The following is a 5,449-nucleotide window of genomic DNA, read 5'->3' on the forward strand; positions in this document are numbered from 1 at the left end:
AATGGCTAGATTTCATTCTTTTATGGCTGAGTAATATTCTCCCCCTCCCACACCGCCACATCTGTATCCATTCATCAATGGACACTTGGGCTCTTTCCATCTTTCCATAATTTTGCTATTGTAGATAATGCTGCTCTAAATATCAAAGGTATCCCTTTGAATGAGTATTTTCGTATTCTTTTGGTAAACACCTAGTAATGCAATTGCTGGATCATAGGGTGGTTTTATTTTAACTTTTTAGGAACCTCCATGCTGTTTATCTGAGTGGCTGCACCTGTTTGCTTTCTCACCAACACTGTAAGAGGGTTCCCCTTTCTCTACATTCTCACCAATATCTGTTGTCTTTTGTATTGTTGACTTTAGCCATTCTGACAGGTGTGACATGATATCTCATTGCAGTTTTGATTAGTATTTCCTAGTAATGAGTGATGTTGAGCATCTTCCCATGTGAATGGGTATAATTATATACCACTCGATTTTATACAATTTCTTTTAAAAACATGTTGACAAAAGAGAATAAATTTCAGACAGAAAATATACATTAAACAAATACTTTCCTAAATGTCTACTTTATAAGAGGCATTCTGTTAAACACTGCAGCAGGTACAAAATAGAATGTAATTTGGTAAAAGTGAGGTGAGACAATTACACAGTTGTCTCTGGTTCAAAGTTGATTGTGAGAGGTGCCGTGGGAGACCAACGCCACAGTGCTCTGGAGTTGGGAAGCAGAAGCGATGACATCTGTGAGAGGGAATTAGGGGAGTCTTCTTGACAACAAAGATAATTAACTTGGTCCTGAAGAATGAATAAAGGATTTGTCTGTTTTTTCATTTTGTTTTGATTTTTAGTTATAAAATTAATGTTATTGTAGAGGGTTTTGAAAATCTAGATGTTTAGGAAAAAATACACCTTAAGATTTTAAATGCAAATAAAACCATAATTATCACTTGAGGATAGTTCACTTTAACCTTTCTCTGTTTTACCTCATATATTTGAGGAAATTGTATGCATATAATTTTATATGCTGCTTTATATTTTAGTTTTTTTCTTCTTACTTATATTCAAGTTAGTTAGCATACAATGTAGTCTTGGCTTCAGGAGTAGAACCCAGTGATCCATCTCCTACAAATGACACCCAGTGCTCATCCCAACAAGTGTCTTCTTTAATGCCCATCACCCATTTAACCCATTCAACCACCTCCTCCTCAGCAACCCTCAGTTTATTATCTGTAGTTATGAGGCTCTTATAGTTTGCCTCCTTCTCTGTTTTTACTTATATGCTGCTTTTTAAGTTAATATTTTATTAACTTAAATAACTTACAGTTGTACATTTTAAAACTTCTTTATAATTTTCATAATGTTAATGGCTGTTTATTTCACCATTCTAAATATTCTAAATACTAAACCATTTCTACAGGACATTGAAGCAGTCTTAGGTTTTTGCTAATGGAAAGTATATATTGAACATCCTTTTATGTAAAGCTGTCTTTTATTTTATAGGATAGATTATTAGGGGAGAGTTTGTGAAAGTTTTTAATGCTAGTGATATGCAGGCAGATTGGGGAGAGAAGGCAGGTAAATGCAAAAAAGACAGAAGAGCACAAAATTTAAAGAACAAGAGAAGTAAGACATCTATATATGGAGAGTGCTAGATATATGGAAAGACGCTGTAAAAGGGAATGCTAGCAATGTCCTGAGGCATGACTAAAATTTCCTAGACTGGAGGGGCACCTGGGTGGCTCAGTCAGCTAAGCCTCCGACTTCGGCTCAGGTCAGATCTCACGTTTGTGGGTTCGAGCCCCGCGTCAGGCTCTGTGCTGACAGCTAGCTCAGAGCCTGGAGCCTGCTTCCGGTTCTGCGTCTCCTTCTCTCTCTGCCCCTCTCCCTCTCATGCTCTGTCTCTCTCTGTATCAAAAATAAATAAAACATTTAAAAAAAATTAAAATTTCCTAGACTGGAGTATTAATTTCTTCAGATGCTAGTGGTTAACACTAGAGATTGCTCTGGGTGCAAATAAACATAGAACTTTAACTAAACAAATTAATGAGCTTAAAATTTTTTTTTGCAGGAATCTTTATAGCTTTTATTTTTTAATATGAGCCACTCTTCTCTAAGAGGAGATGTGTGTTGTATGTTAATATATAGATATAGGATTATGATATTTTTAATAAATATATATATTTTTACTAAACAACACTTTATTTTTTAAAGAGCAGGATCAGTATTTCATGAAGCACACATTAGAACATGGTACACTATGGCAGAAGGGATTTGACTGTTAAGGAGTTTGAACTCAGTTTGATGGGCATGAAAATCAGTAGAGAAAGCCTCTTGGCACACATTTACAATAAATAGTCAAATTTTTATGTGTGAATTTTCTTCTCAAAGCATTAGAACTCACTCCCATAAATATCTCTTGTTTTAATGAATGCAATCAATAGTTTTCATCTGCTTTTCCAATAAGTTTATGTTATTGCTCTCAGTATGCAATCTATTGACCTTTCTGGTGCCATTTGAAGAAATTCTTGAGTCCTCAAATGTTGCTGTGAGCAGCCACAATTGTTGTCATATATGTGTATTTGTGTGACAGCTTCCAGCTTCTCCCTTCACTATTCTGGTTAATTGAGAACAAAACCATAAAATCGTATTTTCTCCCTATTGATTTACTGTTTTTGTTTAGCATTTCTAATACTTCATGATTGGTTCAATGCTACAACATTCCTTTGAGGGCTTTCCTCAGATTTCTCCACATGCTTTCTTATTTCTCCTGTGTTACCTGATAAACAGGAGAGTTCATGCCCTCCAATCAAGTACGGCCCATAAGGTAGTGGAACGCATGTCATGAACACTGAGGAGTCATCATTTGTAAAACTGCCATCAAAATCTACAATCTATCCTTACTAATTTTGATTAGTCAGACATTTTTTATAAATTATTACTCACTCCTTCCTTCCTCTATCTCTTTTCCTACCTCTGTCCCTTTCTCTGCCCATTTTTACTATGTGGTAGATGGTGTAAATGCTACCTGTGAAAATCTGGGTGACGGGTTACTTTGTCTGAATCATATGCTAACAGAGTTGATCATTTCTGCTATCTGTTTGAGCCCTTTTTCCTTTCACAAAATTATTTTATTTACATTTTAGTCTGTCTTCCTTCTTAATATACACGAATCATATTTCTTTAACATATGTGAAGAGCTGCCTTTTTTATGATGTCTTTCTGAAATATTTCCCATGAATTAACTTCCTCATACACATAAAGCATACAGAACTAATCTAAATGAGTAGGCAGGCAGGAGAAAATAAAAACACACAAGTTGATTTAAAATCTAAAATGCTAAAAATACCACCTGCTCTTCTAAAGAGAAATGTTGACAGGTGGTATTCAAATACATATTTTTTTACTGAAATGACAAAACAGTTCATACTTACCTTCTATAGAGTGTAATAATAAAGTGTACCTGCCTAACAGATTGAATTAGTTTAAAGATCACCTAAATAAAATTTCAAACTCTCTAGCTTATTAAATTATAGACAATTTGTAGAGGATATCTGATGGCAAATATCAACTGTTATCTTCTTATCATCTTGCCCCACCAAGTCTTTTTCTTTGTTACCTGAACCTTGATTTCTTTAGGTACTGGCATATGCCCCTTGAGCTCAAGGAATGTAATTCAGAGCATTGTCACAATTCATCCAAACCAGTCCCTAGCCCCCGAGTGTTCTGGGAATGGACATAGTACCCAGTTTTGACCAATAGAATGTAAATAGTCTGCTGCATAGGATAGCCATTCACTCCTTCTACTTTTTGTTTGGGACACTGATGTTCAGAAGTATGGCAGCAACTGTTTTGTGACCATGAGGCAATATGCAAGAGTATAAAAGTTGACAAAATACTGATGGATGGAGTTGGGGAGAGAGAAAAAAATCCTGTATTTCTGAAAGTATAAGTGGGCATCTGTAGTCACCCCTGGGTGTCTATCTCTGGATGTCTGTTTGCATGAGAAAATAAACTTTTATTTGCTTAATTCACTGTAGGCACGTGGGCTTTATTTTCAACTAAAATATTTCAATTGGATGAAAATTTGATGCAATATGTTTGTTTTTACTTAATTATAATTTACATGAATTTAAGATACATTTTGATAACTAAGTTAATTTGTGTTTTCATGAATTTTATTTTCCACTCTTTCCTCAGATATTGTTCTGATATTTGGTTCTTCCACAATCACTATCATCATTTCATGCAATTTGCCTTCTCAGTTATAATTTAATTTGTATAATTTCTTGTTTAATATCTGCTTTATCCATTAGATATCTGTCATCTCAGATGGTTTGAACATTGGAGTACACAATATCTCATAATATTTAATCTAACATATATGTAACACCATAATACACATATTTGGAACACATGGTTCCAGTGTGGAGGTGATGTCATTATGGTCACCAGTTCATCAGCAGATTCATAGACTACTCTAGTTATACACCCTCTAACTCTGGTCCCATTGGCATATTTGATCGTGCCCATTGGTGTATGTTTAAAATTATGGAATACATCTTTTGAAGGTTAGAAACAATGTTGAAAGGAAGGGGAGGTTCAATCTTTCTTCCTATTTTTCCCTTTATGTGCTTTCAGACTCCACTAGGGGAATGAGTAGAACAAACAAACAAACTTATTTTGAGGGAGGAAAAGGAAGTTGCTGAAATGCCCCTAAAATGTATTATTCAATGTCCCTGCTGCTTAATTTTTTTTTTTTTACAGTAATGGACATTATTTCTCATAACTTTGACTATGATATGTAGGGCCAACAAAGTTTAATTTCCCAAAAGGTAAAAATGTAGCCCTTCATACAAATACAAGGTGATGGCTATTTTATTCAAATCATTAATTAAGTAGGGACAGATAAGATAGTAAAGAACAGCTGGGAAACTGAGATTACTTCGTCCATTTGGAAAAGCATTAAGAAGTGTTCGAATAAGATTGCTGGGTCAGACACCCACAAAGCTGGCCCCCATGACTTTCAAGGCAGTAAAGCCATCTTCTATGCTGGACAAAAATCTGCAAGTTAACATATAATTTCACAGCATCGTTTTAAAAAAAATTTTTTAATATTCTTTTATTTATCTTTGAGTGACAGGGAGAGACAGTGGGAATAGGGGAGGATCAGAGAGAGCGGGCGGCACAGAATGTGAAGCAGGCTCCAGGCTCTGAGCTAGCTGTCAGCACAGAGCCCGACGCAGGGCTCAAACCCACGAACTGTGAGATCATGACCTAAGCCAAAGCTGGACGCTTAACTGACTGAGCCACCCAGGCACCCCTAATTTCACAGCATCTTTAAGTGTAATTAAATGGACATGACAAAATAAAACATAGGCGTATTCTCTTGGAGATTTAAGTAATCATTGGGTGGTTTACTAAACTATGTACTGGTGTAATGTTAAAAAAG

At 35.4% G+C, this 5,449-nt stretch overlaps 1 long non-coding RNA gene across 1 annotated transcript in view; it reads right to left on the reverse strand.

Moving 5' to 3' along the window:
* Positions 1-626: 626 nt before the first annotated feature.
* LOC115299923 overlaps positions 627-5,449 on the reverse strand; it is a 77,328-nt gene continuing 72,505 nt past the window's right edge. Inside the window, exon 4 of the long non-coding RNA XR_003912435.1 lies at positions 627-795. This is a non-coding gene — a long non-coding RNA (uncharacterized LOC115299923). The remainder of the gene's footprint in view (positions 796-5,449) is intronic.

This window comes from Suricata suricatta, chromosome 1 (genome assembly GCF_006229205.1).
Source record: "Suricata suricatta isolate VVHF042 chromosome 1, meerkat_22Aug2017_6uvM2_HiC, whole genome shotgun sequence".
Taxonomy (NCBI): domain Eukaryota; kingdom Metazoa; phylum Chordata; class Mammalia; order Carnivora; family Herpestidae; genus Suricata; species Suricata suricatta.